Below are 18,221 nucleotides of genomic sequence, written 5' to 3'. Positions count from 1 at the left end.
AATAAGTGTGAGCATGTTATCATCTAGCCAGAAGCTGGAGTCCCTGGTTACCTGTGCGGCCAGTGTAAGGTCAGCCCCTTCTGTCCAGTGGTGGAGGCAAATATTTCCCTTCGTCATGCCTCAGGGGATAACAGGACTCACCTGGCTGAGTCGTTGTGCGTATTGGAATAAACTGATACAGCATGGTGAAGTGGCAAATGCCATAATCTGGTCTAATTGGGAGGGTACAAGTTCAAGGCCGGCCTCTACAACTTAGCCAGATCCTGATTTGAAATAAAAGAAAAAAAAAATTAGAATGAAGGTGTAGCTCAGTGGTTAGAGCACCCCTGGCAAGCATGTCATGGTAAAGGATGTGTAGTTTTGATGCTTGTAATGCCAAGTCTGTCTCCCAGGGCCAGCTTGAAATAGGGCCAGGGTCAGTCAGGTCAGTCGGGTCCAGTCTGATATAACTGTGGTCCTGCTGCACAGGGTCTGGAGACTACCAATGCATTCTCTGCACTGCCCTCATTAACTGCAAATATGCCCTTGAGTCTCCTCAGGAGGAAAGTGCGTTCTGCCCCTATCCCTTCAGCTCCACACAGGCAGTGACGCCCCAGAGAACCTGGGCATCCTGAGCTACAACCGCCACCTCCACCACCCTGAACCCAAGTCCTGGGGCCTCATCCGAATCTAAGCCTCCTCTCACTTTCCTCTACTCAAAAACTGCTGGGACTTCCTGGTGACACAAAAAAGTCCATGGGGAACAAGGACACTGTGACAGTGAGGGGTAACTTTTCTTAGACTTGCTTCTTAGAAATCTTAAAAACAAACAAACAAAGCAAGTGTGGTCCCAGCTGTATGTCACGCCTGTATGTCACACCTGTATGTCACACCTGGCTCAGACGTCAGACCCAGATTGGGCCCCTCCTCTAGAAAGCCTTGCCGGACAGCGCCAGCCCATAATGCCTGTCTTCTTCCAGTCTGACCTGTAGCTCTTCTGAACCCCTCCCACAAAGAAACATGCTAGACTGGGCTGGTAGCCAGACTGATGGTGGGCATGAGGGGTGGGCATCTCCAGGCATGGATGCCGCTCTCTGATTGTTCTCCAGCTGTGTCTGGTCCTCCCTGCCACCTCCCATCTTGCCATGGCATGCTCCAGAGAAGACAAAAAGCAGCCAGCTGCTCAGTCCAGCCAGGGCACACATGTAGAGCTGCTTTTTATTTCCACCAGGGTCTTCCCCAACAAAGCACTCAGGGGAAGGGGTTCAGGAACCTCTGAGCACACCCTGGGTCTGCATCTGGTCTCGGCTCACCCAAACCAGCCCCCCCCGGGGTCCTTGTGCATGGAAGGGCTTAGAGAGGTCCCTGCTCTGCTCCCTCTTGTGAGCCAAACTGCCGTCGGCACAGTTCCAGTGCAGATCTCTTCTTGAGATCGAAGGCTAGCCAATCTCCTCGTCCATTAACTTCTTCACGACTAGATTCTCTTGCACCTATTCCTACTCCTCAGCTCCCATGCTCTGTAGAAATAGAGAACAAACCCTCCCTTCTCATAGATCCGGCTCTGACTCAGTCAGTAGCTGGGGACCCAGGTAAAGCTTCTTGGGTCCACTCTCCTCCTGAGTGCATGACCTACCTCACCTTCCCCTTGTCTAGGGCCAGCCCTGGTCATCCAGGGGTCACCCAAAGAACACCATCGGGGCTTGAAGGCCTTCCCCAAACTCCTGGGGCAGATATGAAGGGTGCCCATAAAGTGGGGAGACGGACATCTCCCTCCCGCTTGCTCCCAGAAAATCCACTTTCGCACAGACGACCCTCCAACCCCTGGCCTTGGGCATGTTTCATAGCCTGCCACTCCCTCCTTCTAATGCCACCCACGATGTCAAGAAGCAGGGCTGGAGAAGCCATCTGGCTTCTGGTGCATATGGTGGGTTTGGGGGCCTCGTGATCATTCACAGTAGGAGGTGTCAAGGTGGGCTCCCTGAACTATAGCCCGTGTTCTGATTGAGAAGGACAATGGTGGGGCCTGGGACTTGTGAGGTTTTATTTTTTATTTTTTTACCGGCACCCCAGGACACATCCTTTTCATCTTGAGCCTTGCATCCAACCGCAGTAAGAGGGAATGGGGAGGAGAGGAGGATGTACTCTTAGGGAGTTTGCCCGCTCCTAGAACTCACCCTCAGAGCTCCTCGGTACCGTCAGGGAGCTCTGGGTTAAGTCACCCAGGACTACCTGGCGCAGCGAGCCTCCTGCACTCTCAGAGGTGGGCAAGCTCAGGGCAGCACCTGAAGGCAGGACCTGGCTGGACTGGTGGGTCTGGAGGCATCTGAGAGGATAGAGAGGAGGACAGAGCCTCCCCCCCACCAGGCCTGGGGACGGAGGCTCCCAGGGAAGGACGTGCCAAGAGTGGCATTGCCAATTCCATGTTCCATGGCAGGCTGGTGAGAGGACCATGTCTACCCTTTACCAGGGTCAGCCCTCGGAGGGATGAACCAAAGAAGAGGAAACAGAGGAGGGAAGCGAGAAGACCAAGCCGACTCCCAGAAAGGTTGGACCCAAGTGTGACCAGCGTGTCTGAATCCTGGGTTCTGAGGCCATCTTTCCATTTTAGTCCCTCATCAGGATCAGTGCACAGAGGGGCCCAGGCCTGGAGAGAGGGGCCCAGCAAGTGCAGTTCTGGCCCCTGGCAAAGACCCACCGGAGTGAGCCCGGGAGATGCTAGACCAAGGCCGGCTGCGTGGTCAGCAGTGTTTCAGGGACGGGCTTGGACTAGACCTAGAGAGAGAGGGGTTTGTCCCTGAGACTGAAGTGAAGGCCAGGCGACCTTGAAGGGAAGGAGACTGAGGACAGGTACCTCAACTCGCTGAGCACCCCCAAAACTTGTCGTAGAGAAGCTTGTCGGATGATAGGCGACAGCCTCCGAACGGCCGGGGACGAGGAGTCAGCTGCATGTCAGTCATTAGGAGGACCCTGACTCTCTGAAGGTTCAATTCCCACGTCCAAGGTCAAAACAGCTATGAGATGAAAGGACTGGGATCCACACTGGGTTGTCCCAGACCAAAGGGCCATGAGAGGTCACTGAGGAACTGCTTTGTGGGGACCTTTCATGACAACGGTGCTCTCCTGGGGCATGAGGCTGGCTCAGAGGTGCCCTGGGAGCTCAAGGGAAGCTGTGGCTCCTGTCACCTGTGTCTGTCCCTTGGCGGGAGCTGGCCTTCTCTCCCCACGTGTCAGCCGCTGGAGCAGGCCTGTGGCTTAGAAAGGAGCCCACAGACAGAGGCTCTGTCAATAGCCCCAGGCCAAATCAGTCACTCAGCACAGCTGGGGTGTTTCAGAGTAAATTGGCCACTTCTTGAAGGAAGACAGATGACGGGGGAGAGGACAGCGGCTAAATAAGGCTCATCTTCTCCCCTGACAGCCGAGCTCTGGGAGGACTGCAGGCAGGAACCAAGCCGGGAGTTTTCAGGAAAGCTTTTAGGTAAGCGAAGCATAAACAAAGATCTCAAATACTAATTAACATTTTTGGACACTTCATGTGTGCCAGGAGCTGTTTGAAATGCTTCGTAGGAGTGAGCCCTGCAGCCCTCACAGCAGCTCCGTGGGGTAGGTTTGGCTGTTACTAGCACATTCTACCAGTGTACAAACAGGCACAGAGAGGGAAGAGGCTGGCCCAAGGTCACACAGTAAGTAGCAGAGCTTTGATTCCGGCAGGGAAGGCTAGTCCCCTGTGACCCTTAGGGCAGGAATGGGCCCAACCCCCTGTCAGCCCTCAGTGCTCCATTTCTGTGGGTTCCTGCAGCCCCTCCAGTTCACGCTTCCACACCAGCAGCTGGGCCCCCACCACCGACACTCACTTCAAGGACTATCCCCTTCTAATGGCCCCACAGTCTGCAGCAGGGACCCTGGACAGGCCTCAGAGGAAGACAGAATGGCTGACACATCCCAGCAACGGGAAGCCCTTTCGGATGCTTAAATCCCTTTCCTGAATCCCACCTGTTTGCAGCTGCTTCACTCTAACAGAGCCGTGTGTTGTCGGTATGTTTTTCTTTGGGAATGGCCTGTTTATGTCACTTGCTTGCTCTTTTCGATGGACATGAGCCATCTTTAAGCGCTCTCACGTTGGCGCTCTCTCTTCGGCTTCCTCTAGCCTTCCCTGCCTGTTTCACAGTCTTGCACTTTGGGGGGTGGGCAAGATTCTCATTCTTACAGCCCAGATATGATCCCCCAGGAACCATAGGAAATAGAAATTATGGCTGAGCGCGGTAGCACACGCCTGTCATCCCAGCGGCTCAGGAGGCTGAGGTAGGAGGATCACCAGTTTCAAAGCCAGCCTCAGCAAAAGCGATGTGCTAAGCAACTCACTGAGACCCTAAATAAAATCCAAAATAGGGCTGAGGATGTGGCTCAGTGGTCGAGTGTCCCTGAGTTCAATCCTTGGTACCTGGACCTCTCCACCAAAAAAAAAAAAGAGGGAGAAGTCCAGGAAGAAGCCACATTGCCTCTTAGGACCTAATCTTGGAAGTCACATGCTGTCACTTCTGCCACACACTAGGCTCCACTTTTTAAGGTATAAGTCAGTGTTAAATAATTCTAGGCATATTTTTAATCTACTACAATGTGAAATTCCTGGAGAAACCCACATGCAATTTATGGTCACACCCAAATGTAAAGGTGAGTGTCCTCCCCAGCTGGAGCTGTCCAGGCTACAGAGCTGATGTGGGTCAGCTGAGGCCTTTGCTGAGGTGCATCCACGCCCAACTTCTCACTGCTCTGTCCAGCTTCTCCACTTCCTTTCACTCCTGGTGCTCCCAAGAGCACCTCTGGTAAACCTCCTACCCTCTAATTTCCACCCCAGTCGCCTCCCAAGGAACGTACTTGTGAGAGCGGTGGGTTTGGTTCATGTGCTAATGTGTTTTCCTACACATTAAATCTATCAATCTTTTTGTGGATTCTGCCCTTGTGAATGGTTTTAGAAAGTCCTGCTGATCCTGAGATGAGAGAGAAACACCTAGATTTGTTCTAGGAGATGGATGATTTCATATTTTCTTCTTAATAACTTAATATAATTGGAGGTTTTTTCACATAGCTTGTGAGATAGGAATCTAATTTCACTTTTCTCCTTTGTTGGATCAACTGTTCTAATACTAGTCTTCTGTTTTCAAAAATCATTTTTTGGGCTGGGGATGTGGCTCAAGTGGTAGCGCACTCGCCTGGCATGCGTGCGGCCCGGGTTCCATCCTCAGTACCACATACAAACAAAGATGTTGTGTCTGCCGAAAACTAAAAAATAAATATTAAAATTCTCTTTCTCTCTCTCTCTCTAAAAAAAAAAAAAAAAAATCATTTTTTTTCTGCTGGGCCCAGTGATGCACTCCTGTAATCCCAGTGGCTCAAGAGGCTGAGGCAGGAGGATGGCAAGTTCAAAGTCAACCTCAGCAACAGCAAGTGCTAAACAGCTCAGGGAGACCCTGTCTCTAAATAAAATACAAAGTAGGGCTGGGGATGTGGCTCAGTGGTTGAGTGCCCCTGAATTCAATCCCTGGTACACCACCCACCCAAAATCATTTTTCTGCCAATTTTAAGTGATAAATTTACACATGTATTAATTTCTTATTGGGTTGGTTCCTAAACTTTCTGTTCTGTTCTGGACTCCTGCCCCATTACTTGGATTATTATATTTTTGAAGTAGATTCTAATATCCGAGAGTATAAGCCACTTTCCCTTTTACTTCTCTTTAAATATTGTCATGAATTTACTCTCTCAGGATATATTTAAAGTAAATTTGGTAAGTTCTCCACTCCTCCCCCAAAAGTCACATTGAGACTTTGACTGGGATCTGTGAAATTGATTGATGTCAGTCCTTCTGAAATATCTTTATAATATTAAAACTTCCCTCAAAGAACATAATATGTTTATTTATTAAAGGTTCATTTAAAGTTTCTTGTAAAAGTTCTTTCTGGGTACAGCTATGTGTCTGGAGGGCATATGTGGGAATGTGTCTGTGTATGTGTACCAAGGAGTTATGCATGTGTGTGTGTGTGTGTGTGTGTGTGTGTGTTAATTTCCCAATGCTCCTTAGGCTTTTTCCTAGATATGTAATGTGTTTTGTCACTATTAATGATATACTTTTCTTCACTCTATTTCCTAGTCTGTTTCTTCTGGTGTGGAGGAAAGTTTTGGGGATTCTGTATATCTATTTCTTTAACAAGCCATTGCCTACTCTCAATGTTTCTAATGCTTCTCTAATTGATTTGCTGTGATTTTCTTAGGAAAACAATAACATCATCTGAAAATAATGATCTTTTTCTCTTCTTTTCCCATCTTTAGACCCATAAGAGTCTAAATAGTCTCCTCCTGCAAGGTGAGGAGCCCATTCCTGCTTGGGCTAATTTTGTGTCCTTTGTGCACATGAGGAATATATGAGCAGAGTACAAATGTTAAAACATTGAAAAATTAAACAGGGTTAAAATTCAACCACCCAGGGCTGGGGATGTGGCTCAAGCGGTAGCGTGCTCGCCTGGCATGAATGCGGCCCGGGTTCGATCCTCAGCACCACATACAAACAAAGATGTTGTGTCCGCCGAAAACTAAAAAAATAAATATTAAAAAAATTCTCTCTCTTTAAAAAAAAATTCAACCACCCACCTTAACACTCTATGATGTATTTTCTTCTTAGACTCAGTCATATAGTAATCCCCACATCCACAGGGCTATACCACAAAATATCCCACAGATGCCTGAAACTGCAGAGTGCTGTACCCCGAATCTATACATGCATTCATATGATAAAGTTGAAGTTAATCTCACAGTGTTAATCTCACAGTGAGAGATTAACAATAATAACTAATGATAAAACAGAATTATTATTTCATATATTGTACTAAAAGTTATTTTTAAATGTATTGTTTATTTCTGGAATTTTCCATTTAATATTTTCAGACCTCAGCGGACCACAGGTAATTGAAATCACAGTTAAGGAGGTGATACTGTTTATAAAAGTAAAATCACAGTTAAGGAAGTGACTCTGTATATAAAAATATAAATTTATAGGTATTGTAAAATATACACTATTTATGATATCAATTTTAAACTTTCTATTTTCAGGAAAATAAATATATCTACATCACCCTTTTATATTGCTGTTCTGTTTTTGTGTCGTGATATGTTCAATCAAGTTTCTATTTTAGGACAATAAGTTGCCTTCAGTTTTTAATATTCTAAATATTCTTGCAGCAAACATCCTTTTTAGAACACTCTGATCCCTGCCTCATCACCCTTACTCCACTTAGGATAAATTAATAGAAATGGAACTGGGAGTCAGTGATACGTGGTCTTAAAAAATATTTGATTTATGTAATATTTTCATACCAATGGTTACCAGGGGCTTCATAATCCTGTTCACTGTTGAAGCTTGCCACACCTTCTCTCTCGCTAACACTTTATCATTCTTTTTCATCTTTACCAATCTGAGAAAGGGACATCTTATTTCAATATGAGTTTTTTTAATTACTAGGCAGATTCAATACAATTGGAAATTGTATCCTCCTTTTGAAGATGGCCTATTTAGACAGTCTGTTGGATTTAGGTTTTGAAAGGAATGATTGATTCTGTATTTTTGAATGTCAAGCATCCCATACATATAAGCAATATTAACCCCTTTTGTCATATAGATTGTAAAGATTTTCATAGTTGGCATGACATACAGAAAATCATACAGAAAATCATACAATGACTTTATGAAATATCAACAAACTGTCAATTCACCTTTGATTTTTTTAAAGCAGCATAAAAACCTCTGTTACAACAGAAGTACAGTATTATGTGTTCCTCTCCATAATTGCCTTACCCTTTTTCTCTCTCCAAATCCAATTACTACCCTTTTTTTTTTTTTGTATATTCTCTCCCATTAGTCAGCTTTGTGTTACTATAAGGAAGTACCTGATATAACTAACTTATAAAGAGAAAACAACTATTTAGCCCACAGTTCTGGGGATTCCAGTTCAAGATCAGGTGGACCCAGTGCCTTGGTTCTCTGGTGAGGGAGCATATGGCAATGGCAAAGAGTCCACGACAAAGCAAAATTGGTCATCTTGTGAGTCAGGAAGAAAAAGAGAAGGCGGGAAGGGATTGGGGTCCCACAATCCCCATTGAGGTCATGCCCTTAACAATCTAAGCCCTCCCACCAGATCCCATTTCCTAAAGTTTCTAATAGTGCCATCATGGGGACCAAGCCCTTAACACATGGGCTTTGGGGACACTCATCCAAAACATAGCAATTCCCATGTTATGTTTCAACAGCAATACAGAATGTGTATGTCCATAAATAGTGTATGTGATATCACTGTGCATGTCTCATGTTTTGAAACTTGACATAAATGGAATCATCCTACAGGTGTCCTTTGCCCGATGTTACGTTTTAGAAATGTATTCGTTTTGAAAGATGCAGTTGTAATTTCTCACCAACTTATCCATTTTCTTATGGTGGGGCACTTAGGGGTTATTTTGCTCTTTTAACTTTTTATTCTAAGAACAATGTTTCAATGAACATTATTCTGCATGACTCTATGCGCATGAGCCGGAGTTGCTCCAGGTGTTATATGCTGAGCCGTGGACTGTCTGGGTAGCTGCACGTTTTCAGAATCCCTGCCAAAGAGTTCTCCAGAGCAGTGGGACCCTTTTATCCACTCAAGAGGACCGTGTCTATTTTATGCAGTAGTACTAAATTTTAGGTTTTTATCAATATTATTGCTTAAAAAAATTTACCTCTCAATTTTACTTTTATATTTCCCTCAATCTGGTTTTAGGTATCTTTTCACACACCTACTGGCCCAAAGGGATTTCTCCTTCTGAAATATTCACGTTTTACCCCTTCTTCTATTCTTTCATAATATGACATGTTGCAGATTGTTTTACAGTTTGTGGTTGACTTCATTAATTTGTATGGTGTCTTTGTTGAACATTATCTTACACTTCAATGTTACTCCCTTCTCAATCTTTTCTTCAGGGCTTGGGTCTCTGCAGATGTTTTTGAATATTTATTTCCTTTCCCAAAGGTTATAAAGATAGTCAGTGTCTCATATTTTCTTCTAAAAGTCAATTTTTTAAAATCTTTTTATATTTAAATATTTAATGGAACTAGAGTTTATTTTTATACAGTGTGATTCAGAGTCTTATTTGGTTTTAGTTTTTCCCTATGGACCTGATCTTCTGACCATTTATTAACAAGCCCCTCCTTTTCCCACTGGTCTATGGTGGCCTTTTCTATCCTGTCCCCTGTCTATGTGTGAGTGGGTCTGTTCCGTGCTCAGAGGTGTCCTGTTTCTGTAGAGTCCTTGTCAGTCCACCGACCAACACACAATATCAATTGCATTGGGTTTACCGGGAAGTAGCACGACTGAAATCCAAGGAACATCTGCATATCTCATTCTGTGTTTGGAAAGACGGGCCCCACCCCAGATTACACAAATGTCAGAGATGAGGTCTAAATAGTTGATCATTTCCCCGCCCCTTGCATGCCAAAAAAAAAAATTCATTATGGTAGATCCCTGACTTCTATTATGTTTAGAAGTAATCGGTACAAAGAACTGCAGAATTAAGAAGAAAGGAGAACTATGCATAAGAAAAAATTTTAATGAAAGGAAAAAAAAAAATATATATATATATACAGGAGAAAGGAAAGAGTGGTGGCATCTTGAGCCATGAATTCCAGGTTTCAGAATGCTTTGGTTGGGAGTTTAAGGGTGGAACAAAGACAGAACTCCACACCTACCAGCTGCTGTACATGTGGGGAGCCTGGAGAACGGCAGGGATGGAGAGAGGATTTTTTAAATGTTTTGTGGTTAAGAATGTACTTCTCTCGTCCATGTGCACACTGTCACTTTAAGCCCGGTGGTGTTTACTAGAGGGAGTAAAGATCTCGACTTTTTTCCATTGTATTTTTCTGTATGCCCCGGGTTTGACTGCTTTTCCATGTTATGATTAGACTCTGAAAAGCTGCTCAGAATTTATTTGGATAAACAAATATTCACCTGTTTGTTTTCTGGTTCTGTTGTAATTCAATTTACATTTTATTGTAATCGTTAACAAATGCACGTGGAGGAAAAGAGCTCGCCCTCCCTCCCATGCCTATTCCCCAGCCTCGGATTCGTCTATTTCCGAGGCAAATTGTGTGGCCAGTTTTTCAGGTCACCTCTCCAGAGATAGGCTAGGCATGAACCATGTGCAGACTTTAAGTTCCCTCCACCCCCTTTTCCTCCCCATAGAATCCCATACCACATCACAGAAAATGACCCTATATTTTGCTTTTGCCCCCACTGAGCCCTGTATTTGGAGATCATTCCTTATCAAGGCATAAAGATCTTTATTTTATGGTCTGGACCCAATGGTGTCGTATCCAACCCTTTTTGGTGGGTGTTTAGGTTTTTATGACTGGTATATTGACCAAGCACAACTCATGACATCATTGGAACTAACCTTCATTTTTTTTTCCTTCCATCCTTTCTTCTTAGTATTTCTTTCTGCCTTTGTTTGAAGACATGGGCTGTTCTTGTGGGTTTTCACTTTTCCTCAAAAACACAGCCTCAATTCAGAAATTATAATAGTATTCCTCTTTAATGAACCAAAACATCGAACTCGAACTGTTGTGTCTTCTCCCCTCCTGACTCTGGCAGGAAGCCTGCGATGGGGAAGGGCCTGGTCCATTTGCCTCTCTTCCCCTCCTCACCCCCAGCACCAGTGCTGTTTCACTGCCCCCGAGAGCCAAGAGGAGTGTGGGAAAGTGAGCAAAGGGAGGAGAAGGGTTGGGTGGTGGTCCCGCCTGTCTGGGCGATTTTGAGTTCTCTGCCCCTCACAGATGGCTCATGCTATCTCCTCCCAGAGAGCTTTGCGGAGTCCTGGAGGTTCCCTGGAGATACTCCCCCCTAGATTTCTCCTGACCTGTTCCTGATGGTCCTTTGGATTTGGGTTTTGCTGTGAGCACGTGGCCCAAACTTCAGTCTTATTCTACCAAGTTCTTCTTGGCCCTCTGGACAGGGCTACTGAACCAGACCCAAGCCCACCTAGGCTGGTCCTCCCCCGGGTACACGGGCCATCTGGGACTTGGAAACACTAAAGTATCCTGTGTCCTAATTATTCCTGATCCCAATGCAGCAGTGACTGCAGGGCTGTGCCACCAAGGTGGCAAGGCCACCCCTTCTCTGTCTTCTAGATTTTTCAGGAGAGTCCAGCCTGGGGTCCTCCCAGGCCCAGGTCAGGGCCCTTAGCCACAAGGGGGCCATTAGTTTCCAACGACTCCTACAGCTGCAAAACTCTCCAAGAGGCTCCTGGACACCCCCGCCCCCCCCCCCGGCCCTGGTTTCATACAACCTGCCCACGGTTCCTCCAGAGGTGGGGTGGGGACTCCAGAATGGCGAGAGCTGCCTCGAAGGAGTCCCTCCCGAGCCTCCCACCCTTGCAGTCTCCGACTGTTTCCATCCTTGATCTGGCTGAGTCATCTAAGAATTGATGAGTAGATTCTAAGCCAAATCCTCTGTTGGTCTGTGAGGAGGGAGGTGGGGTCCATGGCACATCCATGTTAGCCATGAGAATTTTGAGAAAAGAATTTCCTTCTAATATTTTGTTATGTTGTCATAAATGCTGCCATTATTTTTTTTATAATTCTTGTCCAGGGATATTTATTTGTGCATTTGTATCAGAATATCTATGTGAATTATGATGAATCTACAGAAGAGGAATCATGAGACCAAAGTACAAGAGCATCCTTTTATTTTAATACTTATGGCCAAGTTGCCCTCCAAACAATTATACGAGTTTACTCTTCACAAATGTGCAAGTGCTTGTTTCCCAAATCCTTGATGAGCTTTATATTTTATATCCACCTGGTTTTATTCCGATAGGAGTTACCTTTGAACTCCTCACATATTCCCTATTCCCAAATACATTACACAGGAAATTCAAATGTATTTACCAAATAAGTTCATCCTTTCCTTGATTTGAAATGCCACTTCTATCTTGCACTACATTCTTGAATATTTTAGGACTGTTTTCTGAGTCTTGCCTTTTGTTACAACTGATTTGTTTTGTCTGTTCCTGCTCAGTCCCATACGATTGTGATTATTGTAACTTTATTATGCATTTTTAATATATGGAAGGGAAACTCCCATTTCATTACTCTATTTCAAAAATTCCCTGGATACTTTCAAGTTTATTCTTTCAGTGATTTTTAGAAGCATCTTGCCTCATTCTAAAAAATTCCATGAGGAGTTTGAGGAGAATTACAAATAATTTATAGTTTTATTTGTGGGAAATTAACAATTTCCCAGTGTTAAATTGTTCCCAAATGAGAATACAACATTCTCTCTAGTTATGTAAAAAAATTTTGTTATTCAAGTGAGCATTGTAATTTTTATTTATACAAGTTATTTCTGTATATTTTCATGAATCTAAATATGTATACATGTATAACATCGCATATGCTTATTGATATTGTAATAAACATTATTTTATTTTCTCATTGTATTTTAGTTATTATTGGCATGTGGAAAAATTTTTTTGAACAATTTTACTGTTTCCGGCCATTTTTGCTTTATTTTCTTAGGCTTTCTAAATCCTAAGATTTTATATATAAATAATGCTACAATTACTAACTCATTCCAAGATTTATATTATTAATTTTAATTAAATTTAATTTCCAAGACTTTCACATTGAAAATAAAATGTATAAAACTCATATCTATGAAGATCACCAAATATGTGCAAAAGTTGTGATGACACATAGCAAAATATTAAAAATGGTTATTTTCTTTGTCATAACTACTGCACTTTGGTAATATGCACAGTAGACATCAGAAAACCAGCAAGATGAATTTCTGCAAGTTATTGTAGCCTATATTTCTTCAGTTATCCAAGTCAAAAAATGAAAAATGTGTCTACTCTTATACATCTAGTGATAATTGATTAGCAGGTAGAGTTTAACCTCCAAACCCAAACAATTAGAGACTGGAAAAGTACGTGAACAACTTCTTTTTTTTCTTCAGCTGTTTGACAACAGGGAGAGTAAGATTGTGATACCTGAGAGAAGGGAAAAGGTGAGGAGATCCCTATGATTGCACTGGATCTGAAGCCATCTTTTGAACCATAGAACAGGGAAGGGCTTCCAAACTGTATATGACTGCCTCGTAGAGCCCAGATGATGAGATTGAAGTTCAAAAGCACAAGGAAGTCAAATACTGAGGGGAAGAATTTCTAGGTGGGATGAGCTATTTAGCAAGAGATATTGAGAGATATGTATACATATCTTGGGTCTTTAATGAATACGAAGGTAGTGATGTGAAGCTCCCTGAGGCTGGGAAAATAAGCTGAACAATTCTAAGAGATTAACCCAGATTGGCAGAATTCTTGTCAAACATGTGTAATATTTGACAGAGATTCTACAATAATCAGACCTTCATAGTAAAACTAAATTATCCCTGAAGTAATGGCCCACACACAAAAAAAAATGCTTATGAGGAAGCTTGAAAGGCTCAAACTGAACATTTAGAACTAAACTGCCTAAAAAATATAAGGCCCAGTGCTGTTTAAAGTAAGATAACAAAATCCAGACTCTCAACAATGTACCATTGACAATGTTCATCCTCCCATATAAAATTTCTGGGCATGACAAGAAACAGAAGATGTGACCCAGGAACAGGAACAGAAAATCACCCAATAGAAAGAAAATCAGTTGGTACAAACAAAGTAATTATCAAAACACACTCAAACAGCTAATATGAATATATTCAAGTATTTAAAGAAGAAACATGAATACACATGAATAAAATGGCATATATGGTGCATATATTACATATATGTACAGCTAAGCACTCACATTTGTATAGATGTGATTGTGTGTTTAATACACACCCATCTGAAATGGAAATTTGACTGGATGTGATTAACTACATATTAGAAACAGAAGAAAAAGTAGTGAGCTTGAAGATATAACAATGGAAACTATACAAATGAAGTACAGAGAGAAAGAAGATTGGAGGAGAAAACATCATCAGAGTCTTAATGATGTGCAATGCAATATCAAGGGCTCAAGGTATGACATATTCCCATTTGTTACTGAAATCTCAGAAGAACAGAGGAGAGGAGTAGAAAAGTATTCAAATAAATTGTGACTAAGAAACTTCCAAATTTCATGAAAAGTTATAGCACAGGTCTAGAAAAGACAATAAACCCCAGAAAGAGCAACACAAAAAGAATCACATCATTATAAAATTTCTAAAAACCCATGTTAAAGAGAAAATCTCAAAGAGAAGAGTAGAAACAGATATGTTATATATATCAACAAAGGTAAAAGACACATATACAGATAAAGGTAAGCATATCACAGACTTATGATCAAAGACTATGCAAACAAGAAGACAATGGAATATCTTTAATTGAAACAAGTTGTCAATCTAGATTCTAAATTCAATGAGCATTTATTTTATAATTTTAAGAACATTACTTAGGAAACTAAGGCAGAAAGATTGCAAATTTGAGGTCAACCTGGGCAACTTAGAGAGGCCCTGTTTCAAAATAAAATGAAGGGCTGGGAATGTCACTCAATGGTAGAGTTCCCCTGGGCTCAATCCCCAGTACTTCCCCCCACACCAATTTTTTAAGTACAATTAAATCATCTTCAGACCAAAGCTGATAGACAATTCATATCCTATAGTATTTCCCTACAGGAGATGTTAAAGAAAGTAGTTCAAATGGAAGGAAAAATTATACCAGATGGAAAATTAAATCTACTCAAAATAATTGAGGACATTAGAAAGGATAAATATGTGAATAAACATGAAATGCTTTTTCTAATTTTAAAAAAATTATTTAAAGCTGGACACAGCGGCACACACCTGTAATCCCAGCGGCTCAGAAGGCTGAGACAGGAGGATTACAAGTTCAAAGCCAGCCTCGGCAAAAGTGAGACACTAAGCAGGTCAGTGAGATCCTGTCTCTAAATAAAATAGAAACTAGGGCTGGGGATGTGGCTCAGTGGTCGAGTGTCCCTGAGTTAAATCCCCAGTACCCCTAAAAATTTTTATTTAAAAGACAGTTGAGGGGTTGGGATTGTGGCTACACGGTTGAGTGCTTGCCTAGCACGTGCAAGGCCCAGGGTTCTATCCTCAGCACCACATAAAAATGGACAGATGAAATGAAGATATTGTGTCCAGTTACAACTAAAAAATAAATGTTAATTTTTTTTAAAAAAAGATAGTTTATTGTCTAGTAAAACAAAAACAAAACAAAAGAAAAAACAGTGCAATGCAGAGTTTATAGCCTATGAGGAGTAAACTGTGTTACAACAGCACACAGGATGACAAAAGACAAGAATATCACAAAGTTTAACACAGTGCATGAAGTAACGCAGTGCTACAGACTGTGATTAAATATCATAAACACCAGCACAGCCTCTAAACATAAAGCAAAGAATAGCTAATATACAAAATGCAATCCTAAAGAAGGATTCACTCAAAACGGGGAAAAGAAATTTAGACAGGGGACAAATAGAAAACAAACAGCGAGATGACAGATTTATGTACAACCGTATTTATACTTCATCAGATGTAAACAGTATAAATGACAGGTTGGGAAATTGTTCCAAGGTCCAGAGGGCAGATATTTTAGGCTCTCATGGGCCATATTGTCTTTGTCAAAGCTACACAACTCTGGTATTGTGAGGCACAAGCAGTAACTGGCAATTCATAAATGAAGGGCATGGCCATCTTTGATCCACAGGGTGTAGTTCACTAACTCTTGGTTAAAACACTTCAAATCGATGGCAGAGATCATCAGTCTGTGCAAAAAGGAAGCCCCAACTATAATTAAATCATTTAACATGTGAATTTATAGATAGATGGAAAGGTTATCCATGCAAACATTAATCATGAGAAGGACCAGAGTGGCTATTTTAATATTAAGTTTAACTCAAGAATAAATGACATCAGAAATGATACTTAATAATAATAAAAAGATAAATAAGTCAAAAAGATCCTTAATATGCCTTAAATATGCCTGCACCCAATGATAAGTTAACTCTGCACCTCATATCACCACACTCTCTCACACACATACACACACTAATGTCCTCACAGAAAAATAAGCATAAGTTATAATCATTTCAGTATCTGCTATATTTCTATATGTCATCTCTAATTCATTAATAAATTACAAGATGAAAAAAAAATTATTTTAAAAAATTGTTAAGAGATAGGGCAGTTAACAGAAATAGACCCAGAGATGACTCAGATGTTAGAATAATCAAACAGGAACCTAAAAATAGTTGATTAATATGTTAAATGAGATAATGATAAAGGTTGGCAATGTACTTGGTATATATATGGGGAATGTCAATATAGAGATGAAAATTTTAAAAAATCAAATGAAAACAATTTTGGAGATAGAGAAAATTCATTTGACAGGTTTACAAGTAGTGAAATCATCAAACTTGAGGGTACATCAACAGACATTTTCAAACTGAGCACAAAGAGAAAAAAAAATATTCAAAAACAAGCCGTTCCAAAATCCGTAGGACAATCTCAAATGGGAGCCTCAGAAGGAGAAAGAATTTGGAAGAAAAAATATTTGAAGAGACAGCAACTGAAAACTTTTCCAAAAATTATTGAAGGACACAAACCACTGATTCAAGAATCCTAGAGAAAACATACAAAAAAGGAAACAAAATTAAATCTAAACATTATAGCCAAACTGTTCAAACCCCAAACATTTCCCTGTCTTGATTTATAGTTTCAACAATATTCCAATAAAAATCTGGTAGGAATTTTTTGTGCGTGTGTAAAAACAATTGGACCTTCGTATGTGAAAAAAAAAAGAAAGAAAGAAAGAACTTCAATCTACACTTCACTCTGTACAAAAATCAACTCAAAATTTATAAGCATAAACATTCTCCAAGTTAATTCTTAATCATAAACCTAAATGTAAAGTCTTGAACTATATACATTATGAGAAAATGCTTTGAAGAATATCTTTGTGATTCCTGATTGGGCAATGTTTTTTTTTTAGTTATGACCTAAAAGTTCACTCTATGAAAGAAAAATCACTTTTAAAATAACTGCTATTACCAAATGTTAATTAGGGATATGATTAATTAAAACTTTCAAATATTGCTGGTAAAAATGCAAAATAATACAGCCTCTTAAGGAAAGGAGTTAGCAGTTTTTTATGAAGTCAAACATACTTGCTATACATGATGGACTTAGTAATCCTATTTCTAGGAAATTAACAAGGAATAAAAACATGTTCACCCAATACACAAATTCCTAGGAATTTTGTTCAGAATAGTCCCAAATTGGAAATATCCCCAAAGTTTATTAACTAGTAGATGGGAAAGCAAATCATATTATTATATTCATAATATAATAATAGAATATTATACAGCAATAAAAATGCAAGACAGTATTGATAAGTGCAATAACATGAATGAATCTCAAAAGTAATATGCAAAATGAAAAAAGCTAGACATGAAAAAGCTGACATTCTAGAAAAGGCAAACTATAGGGATAGAAACCCTCTAGTTCTCCCCAAAATTCATAAACATAAATATTCTCCAAGTTAATTCTTCCCATGCAAATAATGTGTGCACAACCAACTTATGTGGGGAAAAAAAACTCAGACCAAACTTTTATAGTCTTAATACACAGGATGATTATCTGAGTTTTGCTTGTTTGTTTTTGTACTGGGAATAAAAATCAAGGGCACTTTATCACTGAGCTATATCCCCAGCCCTTTTTTACTTTTATTTTGTGACAGGGTTTTGCTAAAATGCTGAGGGTCTTCCTAAGTTGCCTAGGCTGGCCTCAACCTGAAGACCCTCCTGCCTCAGCCTCCTAAATTGCTGGGATTCCAGGCATGCACCACTGCACTGGCACAGTGTTATTTATAATACACATATAAAATAAATAAAAAGGCGGATGAATGACCTATGACAAGAAAGCAGCTATTTTATCACATTATAGAGATTATGAGTGACCTGGGATAAGGCTTATGTCCTACCTACAACAGGAAAAGACAGAATGAAGAGCAGACCTGCTAATAGCTGGGACCCTTGAGTGGCCAGGACCGGACACTCCTCTGGCTGCTGTATATGTATCATCCCACAGGATCCCAGCAACTTCCACGTTGTTGTTATCAATTTGAATTGGAGATCCTGAGGTTTAAGAAACTGATAGATCATGCCATCTAGTAACGGAGCTAAGGCC

Source organism: Ictidomys tridecemlineatus, chromosome 12 (genome assembly GCF_052094955.1).
Source record: "Ictidomys tridecemlineatus isolate mIctTri1 chromosome 12, mIctTri1.hap1, whole genome shotgun sequence".
In the NCBI taxonomy this organism is placed as follows: domain Eukaryota; kingdom Metazoa; phylum Chordata; class Mammalia; order Rodentia; family Sciuridae; genus Ictidomys; species Ictidomys tridecemlineatus.
Note: the sequence above shows the minus strand (reverse complement) of the source record.